This window comes from Vulpes lagopus, chromosome 9 (genome assembly GCF_018345385.1).
Source record: "Vulpes lagopus strain Blue_001 chromosome 9, ASM1834538v1, whole genome shotgun sequence".
Lineage (NCBI taxonomy): Eukaryota > Metazoa > Chordata > Mammalia > Carnivora > Canidae > Vulpes > Vulpes lagopus.
Window position 1 is genome coordinate 34,765,090 of NC_054832.1, and position 25,403 is coordinate 34,790,492.

At 39.2% G+C, this 25,403-nt stretch overlaps 1 protein-coding gene across 11 annotated transcripts in view; it reads left to right on the forward strand.

Annotated features, from left to right (window-relative positions):
- NCALD (neurocalcin delta) overlaps nucleotides 1-25,403 on the forward strand; it is a 374,162-nt gene that overhangs the window by 83,436 nt on the left and 265,323 nt on the right. Inside the window, exon 2 of one of the 11 annotated variants that reach the window (XM_041769142.1) lies at nucleotides 5,253-5,327. The exons of the other annotated variants lie outside the window; for them this stretch is intronic. The gene's annotated coding sequence lies outside the window, so the exon portion shown is untranslated. The remainder of the gene's footprint in view (nucleotides 1-5,252; nucleotides 5,328-25,403) is intronic. 11 annotated transcript variants of the gene reach the window in all.

Below are 25,403 nucleotides of genomic sequence, written 5' to 3' on the forward strand. Positions count from 1 at the left end.
CTATCCTTCAATAGCTCAAAGAATAAACTGTGGTATACCCATTCAATGGAATATTATTCAGTGATAAAAAGAAGCAAACTATGAAGCAGGAAAGATCAGAGGATCCCTCAATGCATATTGCTAAGTGGGAGAAGCCAATCCAAAAAGGCTACATGTTATATGATTCCAACTATATGATGTTCTGGAAAAGGCCAGAGTATAGTGACAGTAAAAAAGATCAGTGGTTGCCAAAGGTTAGGGGAGAGGGAGATAGAGCTTAGGGGAATGTTCAGGGCAGTGAAACTATTCTGTATGATATTATAATGGTGGTGTACATTATACATTTGTCATTATACATTTGTCAAAATCCTAGAGTGTATAGCACAAAGAGTAAACCTAGTGTTAACCATGAATTTCAGTTAAAAGTAATTTATCAATACTGGTTCATCAATTGTAACAAATGTATACCGCTGATGTAAGATGTTAATAGTAGCAGAAACTGTGTGGGGTGAGGGAGGGGACTTTGTACCTAAAATGGCTCTAAAATTGAAGTCTATTAATTAAAACAAATAAACAAAGGATAATAGTGACATCTAGGTCTTAACCTATTTCCCTTCCTGTTAACATTTATTAATTTTTGAAACTCTCAACCCCATTTATAAGAGAACAGCAATTCACCCACCCTTACATAATTAATTAGAATGTATATTTACACTGTTGCTCACACTGTTCGGAAATACATGTTGAGTAGAATGAATAAGAATGGGATGGAAGAATGAATGAAGACCAGTGAATCCTATTTTCTTTAGAACGAAAGAAGACTGTTGAGCCTTTTTAAGTGTTCTGAGAGAGGGAGTGATACCTTAGCAATGATTGGAAAGTTTTTTTAATTTCTATTTCTTTCAACTTTCCAATTTAGAGCACAACTGTGGTGTAGTCAAAAGAGGAATGAGGATAAGAAACATTTAGTCAGTTGGCTCATTAGCCAATATTTATTGAATACTAGTGTGTGCTATACCTAGGTACATGGGTTTTCAATATAGACATCTTTCCCTTCAAGGACTAACAGTTTAGTGACTTTGGTCATGAGATCTGGGATAGACAATCTGGGTTTTGATTCTTGCTATGACACCTGTGAGATCTTGGGTGTAAGTTTTAGTGTAGTATTCTCCATCTGTAAAATGGAGATAAAAATCATCCCTACTATTGATGGATCTGTGAGAATTAAAGTGTATAAAGCAGCTCATACATTGTATGCATACAAATTAGAAAAGTATTTCCTTTTATCTCTCTATGTAATTGGAGGTACATCAAAGATGTCAAAGGCTTGGTACCCCTTTATCCTCTTTAAAGTTCCCTCGATAACCACCTCAAGGGAATGTAGTGAGGACAAAGCTGAATTAGAGGGAGCTGTATGGGCCCCGCCTTCAGCCCAGGGCCTGATCCTGGAGACCTGGGATTGAGTCCCACGTCGGGCTCCCTGCATGGAGCCTGCTTCTCCCTCTGTCTGTGTTTCTGCCTCTCTCTCTCCCTGTGTGTGTGTGTCTCTCATGAATAAATAAATAAAATCTTTTTTTAAAAATTTTTATTTATTTATGATAGTCACACACACAGAGAGAGAGAGAGAGAGAGAGAGAGAGGCAGAGACACAGGCAGAGAGAGAAGCAGGCTCCATGCACCGGTAGCCCGACGTGGGATTCGATCCTGGGTCTCCAGGATCGCGCCCTGGGCCAAAGGCAGGCGCCAAACCGCTGCGCCACCCAGGAATCCCCAATTAATAAAATCTTTAAAATAGAGGCAGCTGTGTGAAGGATAAGAGGCAACTAAATCTTTAACTGTTTGACCTGATAAAGACAAATCACCTCTCCTTAGAAAAATCCCCTTAAAAAGTAAATGTTCCAAAGCAGAACATGTGCGCACGTGTGTTTGATTATTTCTCCTCTCCAAATAGAAGAAAGTACATAAGGAGACAAAACCCACAGACAAATTTAAAACTCTTAATGGAATGTCAGTCTCTGTCTCTGTTTCTGTCTGTCTGTCTGTCTCTCTCTCTCTCTCACACACACACACACACATACACATACACACTCAGCTCAACTGCAAGTGAATGACAGTAGATAGTTCTTAACTTATAAAGATTTCCTATGTTACCTTGAGAGAGCATACTTGTAGAGCCAAGTGTCCATTTTTCTTATCTCTTCTTCTGTGCTGTAAGTGGAGGGGGCTGCTAATCCCCCAGTTCAGTTTCTGAGTGGTCAGCAGCAACAATGGTCAGAAGAGCCCATTCAGAGGGGACCAAACAGGAAAGCAACATCTGTGTTAGTGCTGGATGGCAGAAGGACACTGCATACTCTCAAAAGATGAACTCCTGGGCTACAGGACTTCTCAGAGAATTGCCTTTACTGACTTACATTTTCCTGTGATATTGTCTGCTTTTATAGAGGAGGAGAGATGGGAATTGCTTGAGTGTCCTGTATCTTTAATGAACACTGTGCATCAATTTGATTTCCTTGTTAAGAAAAAATGAGGGAACAATAGATTTTGTGTACAACCTAATGTCCCACATTTTTATTAATTGTTTAGTATTATGTTATTAAATATTTGCTTTAGCTGGAAAGCTTTAGTTAATCCTCTGTCTCAGAAATTGGGTGATTAAAAACCTTCTTACATTATTATTTTTTCCAAATGATCTCTGCTTTTTTATGATCCTTAAGTATCTTAAGCACAGTTTAATCTATAAGCCCCCCTCCCATCCTCTCAGAAGCAGGCAAGAATAAATCTCAAGTAAATGTAAAAATAGTGTCATATCCTTAAGTGGGCAGGGATTCTCTAAACCATAAACACAATTGGAATTCTAGTTTACCTCTTGATCTCAAACCTTTTATTTAAATCACAGAGACATTTGTTTTTAGAACTGGAAGAGTCCTCAGTAGTAGAATATTTCTTTCTTTAGAAGCCAGTCTTGGGCACTTAGATGGAGGGGATTTCTTTAAAGGATAAAGGATTCTCAAGTCTCACGTAGGGCTCTTTTTTCTATCAATTGAAATGAAAGTCACACACATACATGGCCAGTGGATATTATAAGAAGTTCTGCTCTGGAGGCAGACCAGGTTGGAACCTCAGCTCCATGGCTTACCAGCTATGTAACTCATTTCTTCAACCAAAAACACAGAGAATAATGATGGTACTTACCAGGTAAAATTGTTGTGAGAAGCAAATTGTATCATGTATGTAAAAAGGGCTTAGGCTAATGCCTAGTCCCTGATAAATTCCCAATAAATGGCTCCCTTTGTTATTATTTTCTTTATTATCAGGATCATTAGTATCCTATGATAAATACTCTAGATCTGCACTAATATACTAGCTGCTAGCTACATCCAACTGTTTAAATTTATAGTAATTAAAATTAAATTAAATTAAAAATTTAGTTCTTCAGTTGCTTCAGCCACATTTGAAGGGCTTAATACCACATGTGGCTAGTGGCTATCAAATTGGACAGTGCAGACATAGAACCCATGATCAAAGAAGATTATATTGGACAATGCTGCTTAAGAGTTGTTTTTCAAGTATCAGCTAATTAATTAACGCCGTCAGATAGGACCTCTGTAACATTTAAAACATACTCATTGTGAGATGAAGTAGGACAAAGCTGAAATAATCAATCATAATCATAATCATAATCATAATCATAATCATAATATGGTGACCAGAGATTCGATATTTACCTACCTGGAAAACTTACTGGCAGAGGAATGCATTGCCTTTACTCTTCTCATTTGTGAACATTGCTTAAGAACATCTAAGGGAAACACTTAAGAGTATGTGATTCTGACAAAGAAACTTAGACAGATATAGGAAGGTTAGACACAGGAAAGAGTAATATTGTAATAACAGACTATGTTTTTACATTTTTTAGGAGAATCCATTCAGGTTCTAGGAGAATTTATCACACATTGTTCCCAGTTGGTGAAATGGAGTTTATAGGTTCTTGGTGCAGTATCAGGGAACATCCACCCTACAGTGAATTATTTTAATGTAATTGGTGGACAGGGTCTAACATAAGCTGTGGCCTGTAAAAGCAAAATTAATATCAGCATTGCTTATTTATCAGGTATCCAGAGTATTATCATATACATGAAGATGTTTTTAGAAGTGAATTATATAATTTGAGAATTATCTAAGCATTTGATTTTTTGCACAGTGCTTACCATGTAATAGGCTCAGTCAACATTAGTGAACTCAACTGAGTGTCTTTGTGAGTTCCTAGAAATGGTTGGCAGGAATGGTGCAAGCAGCATTATTTAAACCGTAAGCAGTTTGTAATAATAGTATCAGTTTAGGGGGCCATGACCAGCATTTAACAAATGGAATATATCAGACTACACTGCTTGTATTAAGACAAAAATATCATAATGTAAAATATTGGCTTCAAATATGTATGTATGGGCATACGGAGTCTCCATGATTTTTTTTTTTTCCTATGTGGGTTGTGGTCAAAAGCTAGTGGTGTAGAAGAAGTTCAAGTATCCACTGGGTAGTTGAACCTGGTTGATAATGATAATGATGACCAGAATAGCTAAAATTTGAACGTTTATCATAAGGCAGCACTTTTAGTTTTTTACACAAATCACATTGTATTTGGAAAATGCCATATATAATGTATGTAGCAATGCTATATATAATAACCATATGTAGTAAATTATGTAATAAAGGGTAAAATATAAGAATTTTCTAATTTCATTCTCACCTTGTTGAGGGGCAGAGGGTAGGCAAATAATACTCCCAGTCTACATTTCAGTGAGCCTTCCTGTTCCTATAGAACTTATGCTGGCTTTCACCACAGTTGGCAGGAGCAACTTCCCAAATTTTCTCTTCTTGGACCCATTTCTATGCCTCCTCAGCTTACCTAGCAAGGATGAACTATTTTCCCCTCATTGGTTTATTCATTGTTTAAAGTTGTAAATAATAACTTTGCAGCTTCTCCGTCTTCTCACATTCTTCTATCTCTTCTAGTATTTTATCAGACTGAATTATACAATATATCAGACTTAAATTCTTTAAAAAGAATTATTTTTAAACAACTCACATAGCAATTTTCCCATGCATTGTTTTAACATGTCTGCTTAAAATGAAGGCCAGAACTGGTGCAAGTAAGTGAAAATGTGTTGAAATGTCAAGTGTTGGTGCTCAGGGAGTCTAGTAACATTTTAGTTTCCATCCTTTGAGGCAAAATAGCCTCTTTGGACAAATGCTCAAGTTGTTTTTCTTCCTAGGAGAGATGTAACCAGAGTCCTAGAGCGGGGAGTAGCTACTAGATGTCTTCTTTCTGGCCTGGCTTATTCCTTCAGGTAGGAACCGGAAAACAAAGAGAATGAGTGGTTTCGAAATGTTCTTCTTCCAACCCCTACTTCTAACTCCAGCCTGATTTAGTACAACATATTGTAGCCTTCTCCTTTTTCTTCTTTTTTCTTTTTTAAATTTTCTGTCTGTAACAGTGATGCAGAACAGCTGCTTACTAACCTTCTAACATTTTGTCTTTCATGATTTCAGTCCCAACTTCAGGTCATTTCCTAAAGGTCTCAACTCTCTTGCTTTTTCCTTTCTCAAGCTCCCCAAATTCTCACCTTTCAATTATTTTTATAGCATTTTGCTCACGTCCAGATTTTCAACCTGTGACAGCCTATTTGTGTTTAATTGGTAATACCAATATTTGTGGCTGGGAGAAGGGCATGATGGCTGTCACTCTATGGAGCAATTATAGAAACCAGCAGAAGAACACCAACCCCCCCCCCCAAAAAAAACCCCAAATCCAACTAAACAAAACCAGAACTCTAAACTCTTTCTTGCTAATTAAAAGTTTTTCAAAGCTTAAACTTCAGTAAAATGTTATCCTCAAACGGAAATGGGTAAAGAACTCACATAAGCCATATACTAATTGGGGAATTCAGTTAAATGCCTATAGTTATCTCAGGTCAAGTTAAAATAAGAATAAGCAGGTGTGGCTGATGTGACTTCCTTGTGTGTTCATATTTTGCTTCTGATGCACCAATGACGGCAAATCTAAGATAAATATAAGGAGGTATTTTTGTTGGAGTGGTATTTTGTTTGTAGTGGGTGTGCTTCTGGAATATGGGGAGAAGGAAGGTAGTTGGCTCCTCTACTTGTGTTCATTTCTTCTGCCCATCCCTGTGATTGTGTCCAAGGGGCAGAAAGATAAAGGGAGCCACCAAGTTTTTACTTGATAACACTGCTGTTAGGTAGCTTTATATTCTCTGAGCCTGGTAGGGGTTTAAGGCTAATTTTTTTTTTTCTCCTGGCTGTTTCTGTGGGTTTACTAGAAACTGTCTGCTGCCTCACTATCCCCAACACTAATCCCTTTTGCCTAGCCATTGGGACACCTTCATCTGTAGCTGCCCTGATGCAGATGGCATACTCTCTCTACTCTGGCTCTTCATGTACTGCTTCTTCATCCAAGGAACTTGGACTCATCTCCAGCTTTCGTCAAACATCCAGGAGATCCTACAAGATGGGACCTAATATGACCTCATAAGTAGCATTCCTGTGAGTGGCACCATTTCCATCTTGTCATGGGAAATACACAGGCATCCTTTCTGTGGATGAGCTCTGGGAGTGCAGGCCCACCCAGATTCCAACAAGGCTTCCTCTCCTTGAACTCATGTTGGCAGCTCCAGTCTACCTACCTGGAGTATTTTAAGTTCACCATGACTTCTATTAATGCCAGAATCATAGTCAAGCTCTCTGAGTGGTCCCATTGAATTGCCCTTTACCAGGCTTGAAGAAAGATTGGAAACCCCCACTCCTTCCCACACGTTAATGTTCTGCTCTCTCCAAATACATCCTGCTCACAGATAATTTTCTCAGTTACTTTTCTCTCATCTCTGAATTTGATATTCTTGATATTCTCTGTGTCTTCTAACTAGTTTGTGGATGCTAACTTTGAAATTCTGTCTTGGGTTTATTATCTCTAAACAGAGAGGGAATTTTCCATTTTGATGTTCTGTTATGTATATAATGAATAGATGAAACTCTCTGAGGACTATAAGTACTAGTAAGCCTAGGCCAAGCTTTGCTAGGGCAAATTATGCTCTCTAGGGATATTAGCAAGGAATTCCTCTCAGGGAAAATAGACTACTTCATAGACCTTACCAGGAGGGAATGACTTCTACTAAATGGTTTCAAAACCACCCTACCATAGTAGGTGGTTGGATTTTTTAATTAGAAAAAGGAAACATTTTTCTCTTATCAAGATATCAATGGTAATTGGATGAGAGTAGCTGAGGCATTTCCTCTTGATTGTGGCCTTTTGTGTTTAGACTGGTTTATTATTCCAGCCTTTCATTGGACTTCCAGGCTGTGCCAAGTGGAGAATTTAGAGCTTGCAAATCAACCAGGGTGGCAATTTTCATAAAGTTCAAGCTGCTTTGACTTTCTCTTTGAGCTCCACATGTCTGCCTAGAGGTCTGCATTCCTTGTATCAAACTGGCCTTTTCAAGAGCCTCCTACTCTCTTTTTAGGTCAGGGGTCATTACAAATAAGTGGCTCCAGGCCATACATGGCCCACTTGTGAGATGTTTGTTTGGCTGTTTTGTTAGATCTGCACAGTGTTTTGAAAGGCAAGTCATCTAGGCTTGCTCATTTTAACTTACATTGCTCCTGTGCGCTAATTGCACAAAACCTGCAGGCATTTGAACTTTCTTACCTCTTTTTGGATCTCTTAGGACATCTTCCACTGCAAATGAAGGTATACTCTCTGAAACAAACCTCACTTGTGCAATTGAGAGGTAAGGCGAAGCACTTTCAGCGAGAGTTTTCCATTTACTTTCTCAATGACTGATTTGTTGTGGGGGAAGAGGTGTGGTGTACACAAAGAAAAGGATGGCATGCCTCTCTGTGTGCCATGAGGGCTGCACAAGTGAGTGTCAGACACAAAAGGAGTATTTATTACACACACACACATACAGAGCGAGGATTAGATATTTACTCAGATGCTCATACACCCCCCTCTGCCCCACCAGACACACACCAGGAGTACTTTAAAGCTCAATTTGAGAAATTAGTACACAGATAAGGGTTTGGTTGGTAGTGCTTTGACAGGACAAAAGCCACACTGAGAAAACATACCTTTAATACTCTTGGGTACTCTTTGAACTAGAAAGTTCCTATTATGAGCCTGTCTCTGTGGTATGAAGGTGAGGACACCTTGAACAGCCCCACTGACACAGCCACTACTGTCTTTGTCACCTACTGTCCTGTCACCAAGTCGGCAGCACCTCGGGAGGCATTGCCAGCCCTCCTGTGCCCACCCCAACTGGCCAGAAGAATTCAGGGAACATGCTTTTAATGGCTTTACTGCTACCATGATCACTTGGAAGGAACACCTATTGGAGCTGATCAACACGGCAGCACAGCCCAGGCAGCCCTCCTGTGCTCTAGGATGTACAGGGCACAGGCTGTGTGAGTCCAGGTGCAGTGGCGGGAACCCACTTGTGTCTGTGTCTCATCTCAAATCCGGAATTCTGGGAAACCAGAATTGAAACAGGCTTCTCGGGCAGCGCGGGGGCCCTCAGCGGTTTAGCGCCGCCTACAGCCCGGGACCTGATCCCGGAGACCCGGGATCGAATCCCATGTCGGGCTCCCTGCGTGGAGCCTGCTTCTCCCTCTGCCTGTGTCTCTGCCTCTCTCTCTCTCTCATGAATAAATAAATAAAATCTAAAAAAAAAAAAAAACAAAAACAAAAAACAACCCAAAACAGGGTTCTCTTTATAAGGCTACCTAAGGAAGCCATCACTCTCCTGTTTGCCCCTGGATCTGTGGTCCTTTGGGGGGTGGGCAGAAAAGCTCATTCTTTCTTGCCTGTGCTGTTCCCATTCTACTCAGGACATCAGCTAGAGGGTGGAGGCCCATTCTTCCCCTGCTTTGGGTTACCTTTCTCCAGGATAACACATGAGCTCACTGTTGTGGAACCTTTTAAAACCTTAGGCCAAATTTTTGCAGCATCTCCTGTTGGGAAGTGAGCAAAGCTAACTTTGCTTCCCTGTGTGTTTAGATACTACCACTGATAGCAATGACACTAAACACGTATCCTGTGCTTACCAGAAACTAAACTTTATATAAAATCATTTAACCCTACTCAAAAAAAAAAAAAAAATCATTTAACCCTCACAAGCCCCTAGAGGGTAGGGATTATCATATCCCTGTTGTACAGGTGAGGAAATTGAGGCACAGAGAGTTGAGAAACTGATGTGAGCCCATGCAATGAGAAAGTGGTAGAAGAGAGTCAAATCTAGGCATTCTGGCCTCTGAATCTTTGTTCCTGATCACCACTAAACTCACTCAGATTAATGATGTAAAACTCTGATGAGATTGATTTGAAAGTTAAATTATCACCAAACTGTTACATAGATATCAGTTATTACTCTCCTTGAGGATGAATTTTAGAGATGTGAATTCCTTCTGAAGAGTGGAAGTATGAGAAAGAATATTAGCAGCACATGTTCTGACAATGTCACAGTGGTCATTGTATTAGTTTTCTGTTGATGTGTAGCAAATTATCACAACATAAGAGCCTTAACTTCATACCAAACAAATTTATTATCTTACAGTTCCTGAGGCTCGGAGTAGAGCACAGCCTAGCTGGGTCCTCTGCCCAGGGTCAAATTAAGGTGGCAGCAGGGGCTGTGATCTCAGAGGCTCAGGGTCATCTTCCCAGATCACTGGTTGTTGGCAGGATTCATTTCCTTGAAGCTGGAGGACTAAAGTCTGTTTTCTTGCCAGCAGTTTGCTGAGATCACTCTCAGCTTCTAGAGACCATAATGTAGTTCCTTGCCAAGTGGCTCCCATGGGTAGTTTGCAACACAGGTGTTTGCTTTCTTTAGTCCAGCTGGAGTGCATCCTTCTGACTTCCCATCTCTCTGGTTGGCCAGGATAGAGTGGCTCACCCATCACCATTAGCCATGTCATCTAACCTAATTGAGGAAGTGGCCATACCATCATATTTATAGGTTCCACCCAAACTCAAGGGGAGGGAATTATACAAGGTGTGTATACCTGCGGGTGGGAATCTTGGGGGCCATCCACAATTCTGCCCATTATAGTCATTGTGGTTTTGGAGCCCATGGGAGGATCTCAGCAACATTGCTAAATGAATTGTGAGAACATTGTGAAATGAGTTACTAATGAATATGGATACGCCACCAAATACAAATAGTACTTCTGCGCTATTCTGGTTAAGAGCCGCAGAATCTGGAGCCCTTGTACTTTGGGCTTTTAGAGGCTTCACTGCCATGAGAACAATCAAGGCCACCAAATAGCCAGTGGTGAAAATTGCCCAGGTAGTTGATGGACTTGATCCTAGTGAAAGTTGATGAAGCAGCTCTTGCAAGCTCATGGACTCGTCCTATTTCTTCCAGACTCTGCAAGCCCCATACAAAGGATTATGCAGTAAATGTCTCTTATCCAGGGCAGAGATTGTTCTTTGAGATAACTACTACCTCTGTGCCACCAACCCATAAGCAATGTTTCCTTTCCTTACAGTGTGGACAGTCTGTGTGATAAGGTGCTGGTTTAATTTCTGTCATGTCCCACTTGCCTTTTTCTTGGGGCAATTTAAATCTCAAAAGTGATTCAGTCAGAAATTAGCATGGGGGAGCTCTAGGGTCTGAGTCTTACAGTAAGGTAAAGACTGGAGATCCTGGTGAGTCACGGGGCAGAAGGCTCAAGAGTAAACAACCCTATCCTCACCTGACTGGGAATTTTGTTTGTGAAGTTAAATATCTCTATAGATATTTAAACATAGATGACTTAGGGGTGAAGTGAGGAATAAAAACTCTTTATTTGGACACAGGTTGGGTGCTTTGAAACTAGGTGTTGAACTAATAAAAATCTTTTATTGATAGAAAAGTTTATTTACAAAGTGCTATCAGTTGAGGTCAGGATACTTTATTCTTTAATTTTCACAAAGATTTATTTTTTAAAGACGATTTATTCATGAGAGACGCAGAGAGAGAGGCAGAGACATAGGCAGAGGGAGAAGCAGGCTCCCTGCGAGGAGCTGGATGTGGGACTCAATCCCAGGACCCAGGGTCAGGACCTGAGCCAAAGGCAGACACTCAACCACTAGCCACCCAAGTGCCCCTGGTTTTCATGAAGATTTAACAACAATAATAACAGCAACCACATCTCATGGTCAAGTAAGATGTAAATATGTGCGCAGCACTTCAGTTTATTCCAAGGAATCATGTTCAAAATTGGCAGTAGCCTATCAGGAATACTTAAATGAGGGTGCTGAGAGCATTTTTGTATTTTAGTTATAAAATGTAATTAACATGTTAATTGTAAAACATGAAATTGAAAAGATAGAAGAAAGAAGAAAGTAAAAAAATGCCCATAATTCCAATAAGGGCTATTGATATTTTGGCATCCATGGATGGTATTTCATACATATATACAGATACACAACAATTTATTGACTTCATTAAAAAATTATTACACATATTTTGAGATTTTGAACAAGATATTAAATATCTTTCTGTAGTACAATGATATGATAGTTAAAAGTATGAAGTCTGGGATCAGATCGGACTGCCTGAGTTTGAATACTGCCTCAACATTACCTGATTTGGTGGTCTTGGGCAAGGTATTTAACTTCTGTGCCTTAACGTTCTCTCTGTAAAATGAGGACAATGCTGGTACTTATATAATAGGATTATAGTAAAGATGAAATGAGTTTATGTATTTATAAGTTGCTTAGAATAGAGCCTGCCACTTAGTAAATATTGTATAATGTTTGTTTTTATTAATTGTTGCACAGAGTTCCTTCTTCTGGGTGAGGTGCAATTTATTGAATCTATCATCCATTGTTTGATATTTGGATTTTTTCAAATTTTTATTATCACAAATTATGAAACTCTTATACTCATTTTTAATGTGTTCATTTTATTTTACTTATTAGTTAATTAATTTTTAATTGATTTATTGTCTTACTGAAGTATCATTGACATACAATATTAGTTTCAGGTGTATAATGTATAATGTAGTGATTTGATATTTATATGTATTATGAAGTAATCACCATGATAAATCTCATTACCATCTGTTACCATATGTAGTTTTTACAATATTATTGATCATATTCCCTATGTTGTGCTTGACAGCTCATTGAAAACAAATAATTTCTTTAGGCTGTATTCCAGGAAATAAAGTTTTTGGACCAATATATATGATCCTTAAAAGTTACTATTATTTATTAGCAGATTTATCTTCAGAAAGGTTGTACCAATGGACACTTCCACCTGCTATACTGAGAGTGTGTTTCCGCTTACTCGCCCTTGTTGAGACAAAAGTAGTGGCTTATGTTCTTTTGATTGGCATTTCTTTGATTATGAGCTAGATATTTTTCCATCTGTTTATTTGTAGTTTATATTTATTCTTTACAGATTATTGCTTCCTGGATTTTACTTCTTTTTACATTTTGTTTTAAAGTAACATTGTTTCTTATCACAGACCTATTGAATACATTTAACAATGATGAAGATGAAGATGGTGAGAATAGTTGTCCGAGGTGTCTAATGCATACCATAGAGGCAGCAGCCTCATGAGGTCAGGTTTTTGTGCCAGATTGGTCCAGCCTCTGATCTATCATCAGAGATATTTTGTCACAGTGTCTCTGTTCTTCAGATTCTTCATTATTACTGTTTTTTGGTTATGCTTCTCTAGCAACAGTATAAATTTGTAGTATAGATAAATAATGTATTGTGCAGATTATTCAGGGAAAGGTTGCCATGAATGCTTCTGGCAATACTGCAAAAATGAGATCTTGCCTCTGAAACTTCAGAAATCATTTTGAACTGATAGGTTTTTGTCAGTGACATTTCATTAGTGAGTTTTCGTCCTTGCATCATGGTAAATATCATGACTACCTGGAAGAGAATCTTTTGGTTTATTAAATTTCTAAGTAGCCGCCTAATGGGAAACTGTCAGTAATCCCGTGAACATGTGGTGAAATATTTATTTTTAAAGACTGGATGTGCAACAGATCTCAGGCACAAGCAGGATTCACTATTTTAATTAGTTTCTGAATGCTGCTACTTCCCCTCTGGCTACTGGCTGCACTGTTGTTGGAGTGTTGGATATGAACAACAGTTGATATTCTCTGGATATTCTCCATGCAAATCTTGCTGTCTCACAGCAGGCTAAAACATACCTGATAAAAACATGTTTGTAACATAGCATGGAAAGATGTAAACTTTGGAAGATGAAGGGAACGTGCTCTGTTCTGGATCAATGGGTAGAAGTCCAACATTTTAGATTACTGCAAAAAAGAACTTTTTTTTTTTTTTTTTTTAAAATCACACCAGAGGTGCCCACCCATAGTGTGGCTCAGCATTTAAAAACTGTCACTGGGGGATCCCTGGGTGGCTCAGCGGTTTGGCATCTGCCTTTGGCCCGGGGTGTGATCCTGGAGTCCCAGGATCGAGACCCATATTGGGCTCCCTGTGTGGAGCCTGCTTCTCCCTTTACCTGTGTCTCAGCCTCTCTCTCTCTGTCTCTCATGAATAAAAAAATAAAATAAAAAAGTTTAAAAACTGTCACTGGGATTCTTCCAGCAGAGATCCATTGACCAAGAAATAGAGGTCACTGAATTTAAAATGAAAAAGGGATCCATGCATTCAGCTGAATCTCAACTCTGAGATTTTACAATTATGTCAATTAAACCATTTTTTAAAAAAGTCATGTGACTACTTATCTAAAGCAGTAAAATTCATAGAAACTGAATTTTCACATAAAGTACAATGGTGGTTCCCACAGGTGGTAGGGAGGAGGAAAAGGGAGTCGTTATTTAGTGAGTGGGTAGAGAATTTCAGATTTGCAAGATGAAAAAATTCTCGAGATCTGTTTAACAATGTAAATACTTCACATTACTGAAGTGTGTACTTGAAAATGTTTAAGATGGTGAATTTTATGTTGTATGTTTTTACCACAACAAAAACAAAACAAAACAACCTTGTGCCTACTAAGTTTTGCTCTAGGGTGGGCACTGTAAGGAACACAGAAATATAAGGCAAGACAGTTCCTGTATATAGTTGGCTTACAGTTCAATTCTGCTGTTAGAACCAAAATGGTGGCACAGGAACCCAGGCACCCACATGAGCCAGTCATCATGTCATCATTGCTACTGTCACTGCTTCTCCCTTCTTGTTTTCCATTCTCTTGCTAGTGCTTCAATTGAGAGAACCCAACAGGAAGTCAGTTGGTAAGTTAGTCTGAGGAGTGTGGTATGCCATCAAAGGATGGTGCATGGAAGAGAGAATGTGGAATTGAGCAAAAGCAGAAACTATTAGGCACAGTCCACCTCTTTGTCCCTGCTGGACCATACACAGCATTCTACCCCCATCTAAACTTAGACAACAACAGCAACATTCTAATGCTTTTGTGGATGCTACTATCACTTTCACAAATGAAGGCATACTCACTCTTTCTCTGATGAATGAGTTACAAAAGTTCCACAGTCAATGCATCCATATTTGGGTGATGTTAATTTTGTTCATAGGTAAGCCCAAATCTTATTTACTTTATAACCTGGAAAACTAAATTGTACAGTGAACTATCAACCAACATTCCTTATATGATATAGGGAAAAGGAAAAGGGGGGGAAAGATTTCTATACACAAAATAGGAACAAGGGGATGCCTGGGTGGCTCAGTGGTTGAACATCTGCCTTTGGCTCAGGGCGTAATCCTGGAGTCCCGGGATCAAGTCCCACATCAGGCTTCCTGCATGGAGCCTGCTTCTCCATCTGTCTATGTCTCTGCCTCTGTCTCTCATGAATAAGTAAATAAAATATATTTTAAAAAACAGGAACAAGAAGAATACAAAAGAAAAGTCATGCAGTTGCTACAGTTCTCACTTCTGTAACTGATCTTAAGCTATAATTGATATAAATGTATATATCTATATCTATCTGCATATAGACACAGGATCTACATATATGTATGTCTATATTTATATCTGTATATTTTCCTTCTTTCCTTATCCATTTCTATGTTTCTCACTCCTTAAGTAGCCCTTTGCTTTGTAAAAATTCTTTTTCTGCTGGATTGACACAAATCTTTATTCCTGAAGAGTCTGTCCTTAGATGTCTGTCCTTTATTGGTCTGGTAAAATCTTCTATTAACTTTACTACTGGACATGGAAGTAATAAATGGAATCCCAGAGGATCCTCTGGATTACAGACATGCCTGTATTGTTCAGCATAAAGCCTATTTCATCTTGATAATTGGGATCAATCACCCCAGTTCATACAGTAAAACCTTTCTTTGTCCATTGGAGTCTAAAATGACCAGGGGAAAACACAAATTTGAGTTCAGTAGAACCATTCTTGTGCCTACAAGGGAAATATTTTCCCTTTAAAATGAATAACTCTAAACCAGCAGAGGCTCAAATCTCAGAGACAGGAAACAAAATTGTGATTAGAATATTTGGTGTAAAAAGAGCAAATTCTCCAACTTTAACCTTTGGTTCCCAGATTTATGTATTCTAGGTATGGAAGAAATAATATCCTCTATGGGTTGTTGATTCAAAGTGTATACTACATTCTGTAAGATAGTGTCTTAAAGTTTCAAGATGTTATCTCCCAGTGTACTTGAAAACATGACATAATTGAGCCTTCAGTAGTTGCTTTCACCATTCTGTTAGGTCAACTGCTCCTGAACAATGGAGTATGTGGTAAGACCATAGAATTTCATGTTCATAAGCCAGTTGCTGCACTTCCTTTGTTGAGAAATTGCTTTAGCCAGAAGAAATGTGAGGGGGATTTTGATGGAAAGTAAGGCATTGTCTAAGTATGTGAATGGTGGTGCTTGCAAAAGGCAAATCCATATCCAGAATATGTTTATTCCAGTGAAGACCAATATTTGTCCCCTCCATGATGTAAGGGAACTGGTGTAAGTCAACCCCCTCAGATGGCTAGCTCATCTATCAGGGCTCCTTGTTGGCTTCTGCTCTTGAGAGATTGAGTATTCAGTAATGGTGGGAGCCAGATTTGCCTTGGTGAGTCTATATATAACCTGCTTGATTGCTGCCATGGATACTCTTAAGGAGAAGTCCTTGGATAAAGCACTGGGGTAGCTGGGAAAATAAGGCTCACTGACATTCTTAGAATGTATTACCTTGTCTACCTGCCTACTCTGTAGTAGATGCTCTGAGTATGCACATGAGATAGGGATACTTCCAACCCTTCACCCATTCCAAAGGGTCATCCATATACCTATTCCCCTGTCCTCCTTTTAATCAGTTTTTTAATTCTCTTCTTTCTAATCCTCTGACCATCTGGCCAAATCATTAACCACTAGTTATGAGTAAGTATAGATTTGTGCTTCTGGCCATCTTTCAGTCTAGACAAAGTGGATATCCAGATATACTGTTCCACCAATTGGGAAGATTTTCTTTTTCCACTGTGTTTCAGGGAGTGATGATATATAATGGAGAATCATCTATAAAGCATGCCTGAGTCTCTTTTTTCCACTGTCAACAGGGAACTCCACTATTACAGGGAATTCCTCATGAAGTCATTATGTGTAGGTTGAGAGAAAGCAATGTAGGGGGTTGTAAAAATCTGAATCACCTAATCATGCAACTTGTTTGTACCTTCAGGACATGCTCCAGACCCATCTTACGTGTCACTTTCGCTTGGTGACAATGTGGCTACACTTACCTGATTTTATAGCATGGTGGATCAAATGACAGAGTTAATTTATTTTGGGCAGTTCAGGTCATGTGGTCACCAAGAGTCCAAAGCCAGGAGTCCTACCTCCACAAGAACCTAGGAACCAGCTTTCAAGGGTAAATATCAGTAGCTGTTTCTCAGAGGGAGAAAAGTAGCAGAAAAAGGCTAATTTTGTTCCAAAATGTTAATATTCTAAGTTGTAATTCATATATAGGGCTAGCCCCTAGATTGTTACACCATTGCTTCTTGTACATAGAAGATAGGCCACAACACTTTTCGGGATTACAGGGAGGTTCATTGGGAATGGAAGCCACAGAATTCTATGTATCAATGAAAATATTTTTTTCCAAGTTTTCTTAGTTGAACTATGTTCCTTTTTAGTTGATTTTTTTTTCTAGTATTGATCATGGAAATGTACTGAGTGAATTTTAACTCACCTTCCCCCAGTAGGAATCATTATTGCCTTATTTACCTATCATACCTCCCCCAAATTTGGAAAATACCGGGTGGTTCTTTAGATGCTTTTTCATGCTTCTGAGGAATTTATTGGAAATTTCTTTCTTCTTTCTTTAAATTAAGCAACCTTATTGTAAACAAAGCACAGAAAGACACCCCCTTTCCAAATCAAATATATAGCATAATAAATGTCCATAAGGCAAAATATTTATAATGACCATGCCATTCAGGAAATTGAAATTTTCTACCCACTCCAGAAGCCCTTTCCAAGTGCCCATTCTCAATTGTAGTCCTTCTACTTTCCTTTGTGAATGACCATTATTCAGACTTTTATAGCAATCACCCAAACATGTATCCTTAGATAATAGCTTTTAAAAATATTCACTCATTTAAAAAATTGGTGCACCTTTCTTTTAATATAGATTCCCACTCCATCTTTTTCTTTTCTGTATAGTTTAGGTGTGAATGTATCCAGTCCGCTGACCTGTAGTGTTTCTCATACTCTGGATTTTGCTGATTGCGAGTCTTTTTTTTCCAAGATTTTTCGTTTATTTATTCATGACAGACACAGAGAGAGAGAGAGAGAGAGAGAGAGAGAGGCAGAGACACAGGCAGAGGGAGAAGCAGGCTCCATGCAGGGAGCCCGAAGTGGGACTTGATCCCGGGTCTCCAGGATCACACCCGGGCTGAAGGCGGCACTAAACCGCTGAGCCACCGGGGTTGCCCTGATTGCGAGTCTTGATACATTTTACTGTGTTTCTTTGTCTTCTGTATTTTCTGCAAGGTCGATTTTGAGGTTCGACCAGACTCCGATACAAGTTTTTGGCAATATTAGAGGAGTGTTATTCCATCAGGAAGCATATAATATCTGTCTCACCCCTCTTTTTGTAAAGCTAACAATTGTTGATGCTCAATACTTAAAGGACTTATTTATTAGGTTTAGCAAAATGGTGATATTCTAGTTTAGGCTATTTTTTTTTTTCATTTATCAGGAGGAATACTTTTATAAAAAATTGTTTCCCTTCCTCTATTTTTGGTCACCCAGTGGTATAGTTCATATAGGAAAGACAAGAAAAACATTAGATTATTCTTCTTTATTTATCAGGTTTTAAAATAATGAATTTGTCTCCTTTCATCCTCCAAAGATGTATAGGCATGTGTGACTTATGGATGTAGGCATGTACGATGGGCTGCATTTAGTTGCAATTATCTTTTTGAAAGCTCAAAGCCCAGTGGCAGCCTTATAAAATTGGCTCTTCTTTACTTTCCCCAGATGTCCTTGTAGATAAAAAACTCCATGGATTGAAAATTTAAGAGTTAGTTTCTAGATCAGCCTTTTCTTCATTCATTTATGAATAGTTTTTAAACAGGACACACCCTCTATAGATAGGGAATATGTGTTTTCTGTTTACAAATACTCTAGGCTTTGTATTTAGAGACCAGAGCACTAGCTTCCTGTTGGGCCATTCTCTCTGGAAATTAGATTGCTTTGCCAGTGTTGTTCACCTTTTCCGGGAAGATTTGGTATTAATAGTTTTCTCTGTAATGACGTATTCTTCTATGAGGCATGTGCTCTTGTCTAGTCAGATATCTGTAATAAAACTGAAAACAGTTGAGACTTGTCTTTTAATTATTCCCCCCTGAAATTCTCTATGTAATCCAATAAATATCTATAAATTAACCTTCAGGAAAAATTTAATTAATCTTATTAAATATGAGATTGCCTCGGGCTTTTTTGTGTGTGAGGTAGAAGAACTTGCATTAAAATTAACTTTGCCTTCAAAATGTAATTTCCCATCTTCAAAGAAAACTTCTCACATCCCTCTTCTTTTGGTAGCTGCTTTTCCTTTAGCTCAAGTGCTGTGTTTTCAGTTTTCATCTTCTTAAGCTTGGACAATTCTGAACATTTAAACTCTCATTTCTGTTTCTGTGATACAGGCTTTCTGGCAATAGGGCTCCAAGAAAATCTGACAGAAGTAATACTCAACCCAGCAGACAAAATCAGAACTATCAACAAGAGAGAACAAAGGTGGTTTTAAAGCTTATGATATCAGTTACTGTGACAATTTCCTTTTGGTTTATATCATTCATGTTTGCAGACTGGCTAATATAAGTTTACACTTGTGGGTGTTCTTATTGTAGAAAACTTCAGTAAAAGATCTTTCTGATTCTCTGGCCTTAAGTCTTTAGTTTGACATTCAAGGCCCTCCATGGCCTTATTACTGTCCTTCTCAAAAACCCTTAATGACTATTTGTTGCTTAATGGACTGAGCACACACTTTTCACTGTGGTTTCAATTTATCTCTCCAGGCTCGTCTCCTGTCTTTCCAGTGGATACCTCTTCAGATCAGCTACATTAGATTGCTTCCATTTTCCTGGCATACTGTTATGCTTTCCTACTTTGGCCTTTGTGCTTACAGTTTTTTCCATTTGGAATGACCTTCCCTTCCAACTCTATGTACAGAAATACAATTATTGTTTAAGATCAATTTGAAAAATGTTGCTCCTTCATGAATTTCTTCTTGATTCCTCCAAAGGAATTACTTTATCCTACCTTTGAACTCCAAGCAATTTATGGATGGCAGTTGTTTTGTGTTATTTTGTTACATGATTAAATGAACATTGCTATTACCATGATTTATGTATTTGTCTAATATATCCGCTCAAGGGAGATAAATAGGATGACCATATATCCAAATATCCCTGAGATAGTTTCAGTTTTCCTGGGATAGTCCTAGCATCCTGTCTGTTAGCATCCTTTTTCACTATCAAAAGTATGTTCATTTGAATAATAAATTAAGTAGTCACTCTTAGAATAAGTTACTGGAGGATTGGGGGCTGCATTCATACCAATGTTTGAATCTCTGGTCATTTATCAGGAGGGCAGTACAAGGGCAAAGAAGTTCATAGAAAGGAGACTGCCTGTGCAGGAGCCACTGTGCTGAGGCCATCAGGAAATGCTGAAGAGATTAGTTTGAGTCTTCCCTGTTCTACCCTCCTACTGACACTGCCCAGAAGCTGTTACTTTTCTATCAGAAGTCTGGGTTCCCTGAGAGCTTCATAAACCATCTCAATATGAAAAGGTGTGGATATTGTTTCCCCCTCAGGTCAATGCAGTTAGAGCTTCAAAGGAGAATATTTAGTGGATACATAAAAGGGACTTTATTTACTTACTTATTATTATTTATTTATTTTTCATTCCTTTTTATTTTTAAAATTGACCTACAGAAAAGTTGACAGAATAGTACATTAGTCACAGCTTCTTCATTTTGCTGCATGTGCTTTCTCTCTCTTGTTTGTTCCACAGATACACACATTGGATTAAGTTCGTGTTCAAGTGGAATTGATCTATAAATATGCACATTCTTTTTTTGACCCACTTGAATGTAGGTTAAGAACATCATGATACTTCACCCCTAAATACTTCCACATGCTTCTCCTGACAACAGGGACATTATTTTTTATTTTTTTATTTTTTTTAATTTTTTTATTTTTTTTTCAACAGGGACATTATTCTACATAACTGCAGTGTCATGATTATACCCAAGCCAATTAACAATAATTTCCAAATCACCTAATATATAGTCCATATCGAAATGCTCTTAAGCAGGTTTTAAGACCGGAAGCCATTTGATCCATTGTGCTTCTTCTACCTCTTTTGATCTCGCCGTCTCTGTGTGTGTATGCAGGTGTGTGTGCTTAAGCCATACATACTGTAAACATACAGTGTTTGAAATTCTGACCCTTTTCTTCCTCAGAGAATTTTGCTTTTACCCACTCAGTTTCTTCTTCCTCTCCAATTCTCTAAAGATAGTTCCATCTTTGCCAGGTCTGCTCTTTGCTTTTTATAATTGAGTGATGGAGAATCTGAGATGAATTAATGGGCTGGAGTAAAGGAAAAGTGGGAGGAAAAGTGGGTGCCTTGCAAGATGGTCCCAGGCTTTAGAAAGACAAAGCTTCCTCCCGATAACCCACCCGACCCAGTAGCTTTAAGATGTGGGGGCTTGGAGAGGAATGGAAGGAACTTTTACAAAGTAAGTGAAGCTGACAGTACCATGAGTTGGTTGAAAAACTTTTATTGTGTGCTAGGCACTGTGCTAGCCTCTGGAGGTAAACTTTGGACCTGAACCGTATCTACTTCACAGAGGTAAGTGTCCATTGAGGGTAATGGGCTTAGAATGAATAACCACAATGATAAACATATAACCATCAGCCATGATTAGGTACAATAGGGAAAAGAAGAGTAGTCTACAGAATGTGGAGCAGAACCAGATTTTCTTTTGGGAGGTTAGAGAAGGTCTCTCACAGGGAGTCATATTGAACTTGAGACCCAAAGAATGAGTTCAAGTTAGGTAAGTGCAGAGTAGTTAGAAAAGGGCCTCCAATGTGTACAAATGGCTGCCTGGAGGAGGGAAGCAGACCCTCCAGAGGGCTGGTACAGCTGGTGCTGAGCAGTGGAGAATGGGGGGAGTGTCAGGTGAAGAGAGAGGTAAGGGACAGACTGCGTTGGCTCAGGGGAGAATTTTCATCTTGAAAGAAGCAGAATTGTTAGATGGACCCTTTTGGAGGTGGGATGGGGAGGAATTGCTTGATTAGAGGATATAGAGACCTGGATATCACAGTCATTGGAAAACTATGAGCAGTGTGACAGGGCTGGAGCATGGAGTATGAGGGGGGGTACAACATGTTGAAGTTTAAATCCTTCCTGTAAGTTACCCATTTAAGAGTGGGCCTGAGCAGGCAAATGACATATCAAATGTGTATTTGAAAAAGATAAATGTCAAGGATAGTTGAATTAATTGAAGACATTGAAGGCTAAAAGACCTTGAAATTGCCCACAGTAGATAGAGGGTGAGGGCTTGATCTAGGTAATAGAAGTAGGGACAGAGAATAGGAGACCAATTTGGTTATTGATGAGAGGAAGAGTATTAAATAATGTTCAGGTTCCTGGCTTGTGTGATAAGTAGAAAGGGATAGCCAGAGAATAGATGATACGTGCTAAGTGCTTGTGGGAGATCCAGGCTGATGTTAACCAAGTAACTGATTAATTAGTGTTTTCTGACACTGATGGAATTCTCTCTGAACATTTTTGATATGTTAGCATGGTATTTATTGAGAGTTGGAAGCACGCAAGCTACTTATAAAGGAGTACTTACATTTTACAACCGACAGATTGCTTTATTCTGAATGGCTCATGACAGACTTATTTTTTTGCATTCGAGAGACGTTTGACTTTGTCACGGTTTTGAAAATATGTTATTTTTGGTATGTTTAGATGGTGGTTTTTCAAAAACAGTTAAATATTACAACTAGGCTTGCTGCGTTTTGTTTTTTTCCCCATTCAGTTTCCAATTAAATATACAAGTATAACATCTGGCACTCTTCTTTTTAAGGACTCTGAAAAAAGAGCTGCAAGGATTAGACTTAGCACTTGACAAATCATCCAACTGTAATATTTTCATCTAGAGTTGAGTCTGAAGCTGACTGAAATGGCCATGTCAGGAACAGTACTGTGTAATGTCACAGAGGAGCCACTTAGGAGTATTCCTAATATGGTCGGGGCATTCTTGAGATGCATGGAATAGCCCATTCGTATGGTATCATCCAAGATGGGAATGCAGCCATAACGTGTCAAGTGACAGGATCCACAGAGCACTTCTTTTCTGTTATTTGTCAGACTTACAGCCCCCTTGGCTGATAATGGCAGTGCTTTCTTCTTTCTTTGCTTCATTTTTCAATAGCAAATCCTTGGACTCTGAACTGGAAAGTCCCTTTCCTGCTTGAAAGTCATATATTCTTAGAGTTGGAAGGGACTTCAAAATTATCTTAATCTGAACTCTGGCATTTTTGCACATGAGAAAAATGAAACACAGAAAGGTTAAGCAATTTAGCCACAGTCATCCAGACAGTTATTGAATTCTCCAGCCCACCTACAGTCACCCTTCCAAATGGGCAGAATGGCAGCCTCCCTCTTCCTTTTAGTTTATTTGCCAGAAGTTTTTTCACAGTATGGCACCACTTGGAAATAGCCTAATTCCTCTGAAAGGAGAAATGACATGTTTTACTCAGAAAACTTATTTTTATTTTTTTCCAAATGGGTTTTTATCCTAACCCAGTGTGACTCCCCTCTTCTGAGAGAGCTTTCACAGCACTGTGTGACACCTCTCTAATGGCCAGTGCTGCCCAGTTGGATGTCTACAGAACAGTTACAGCAAAACTCCATGCATTTTAGAGCATGGCATTGCCTCCAAATTCAGGAAAGCAGAGATGCTAGAAACTGGTCAGCACCTTTGCCCGAGTCCTTGGAACAGATGATACTGGGAACTTCCCTAGAGGCAACCATTTTTCAAAATGAAACTTTTGAAAGGATCCTTGATTCTTGCAATTAAAAATCTCACACTTGTCTCATAGGACTGAGCACCCCTGTGACTCCTGAGGCCTGTAGTCTTCGCTGCCACTGGAGAGCCAGTGTTGGGTAGGTGAGGTGAGACCTGGAGCATGGCTCAGGCAGGAAAGATTTGAAAATGAGTTTGAGTGAGAAGAGGGAAATTTACTCTTTACCATCTCAGCTTGTAGGGAAAGGATTTGGGAGCCCTGTGCTCAGGGAACATATGTCTGCTCAGTCCTTTCTCTCTTAACAGAATAATCCTCTGGGTATGGATGGGGTTAGGGGCAGAAGCAGGTGGTAAGCATTGCTCTGGCTCTGTTGTCTGTGTTCTGAGACTAAGTGCTGGGGTTTAGGAAGCCAAAAATCTTCTCTGCTCCTGCAGGAACATCTCTTCTGTGAGGCGGTGGACACTACAGGATCCTCCTTCTGGAAAAAGGGAGGGTCTCAGGGGATAAGACGAGGAGGGGGAAACATCAATTACTAGCTCCAAACAGAATCCTGCTACATTTGTAAGAGCTCAGTTAAAGGAAAACAGGGACTGCTTAGTGCGATGTTCTTAATCTGAGCTGTTTCCAAGAGCAACAAATGAGTGCTGTTATCTGAGCTATGCACACAGAATGAGAAAATGCATCCTGGTGGATTATCCTCAAATCTTTGGAGTAAACAGAATTTTTCTTCTTACTGTAGCAAAGCTTAGTTCTGTACCAAAATTATCGTAGAATATTCTATGGGAACAAAGAGATGATGTGTACTGGGTCTTCTCCGTCTTCCGAGGCCTAGTCTTGCCCCTACTCCATGTTGTTCTGAGCCCAGGGACAGGGATCTCCAAGGATCACACCAATGAGTTTTCTGCCCTCTGGCTTCTCCTTGGATTTGGCCATTAGAAAGTATCTACTTCACTATTTGTTGGCAGTTTCCTTAACCCTGTCCAAATAAGCCCTTCATTAAAACTCCATTTGAGTGTGTAATCTCTTTCTTCCTGGGACCCTGAATATGACTGTTTTACAGATGAGGAAACTGGCTCACAGAGAGGCCCACTGGATTTTCCGGTGGTATCTCTTTTCTGCTCCTTTTCCCTGCATAGTTGAGCATTCATACATTGAGACCCCAAGATCCTGAAATCCTGGATTGGGAATGAGGGAACCTCTGGCACTATAGTTTGGTCTGCTCTAACATGATGGCACATTTCTAAGACTTTTTCTTTTACTCTAAGATGGTGTTCTTAAAAATGGTATTTTACAGGTATATTCCTATAATAGAATAGTATTTGGCCTAAAAAGAAGGAAATCCTGTCATTTGCTACAACATGGATGAAACTTGAGGGCATTATCCTTTTTTTTTTTTAAATTAATTAATTTATTTATGATAGTCACAGAGAGAGAGAGAGAGAGAGGGAGAGAGGCAGAGACATAGGCAGAGGGAGAAGCAGGCTCCATGCACCAGGAGCCCGATGTGGGATTCGATCCCGGGTCTCCAGGATCGCGCCCTGGGCCAAAGGCAGGCGCCAAACCGCTGCGCCACCCAGGGTTCCCGAGGGCATTATCCTAAGTGAAATAAGGCAGTCCTGTGTGATTCCACTTACAAGAAGTATATTCAATTATACAAGAATGACAAGTTCTAGAGACCTGCTATACCACATTGTGCCTATAGTTAACAACACTGTATTATATGGCTGAAAGTCTGTTAAGTAGGTAGGTCTCTCTCATATCTTTTAATCATACACACAGAATAAGAAGGGGAAAACAGTATTTTAATAGGTTAAAAAGCAATTAGGGAGAGGACACACCTTGGGAAGGACTCTGTCCATGAGGGCATGGCTGGACTAGTGGAAAGTTG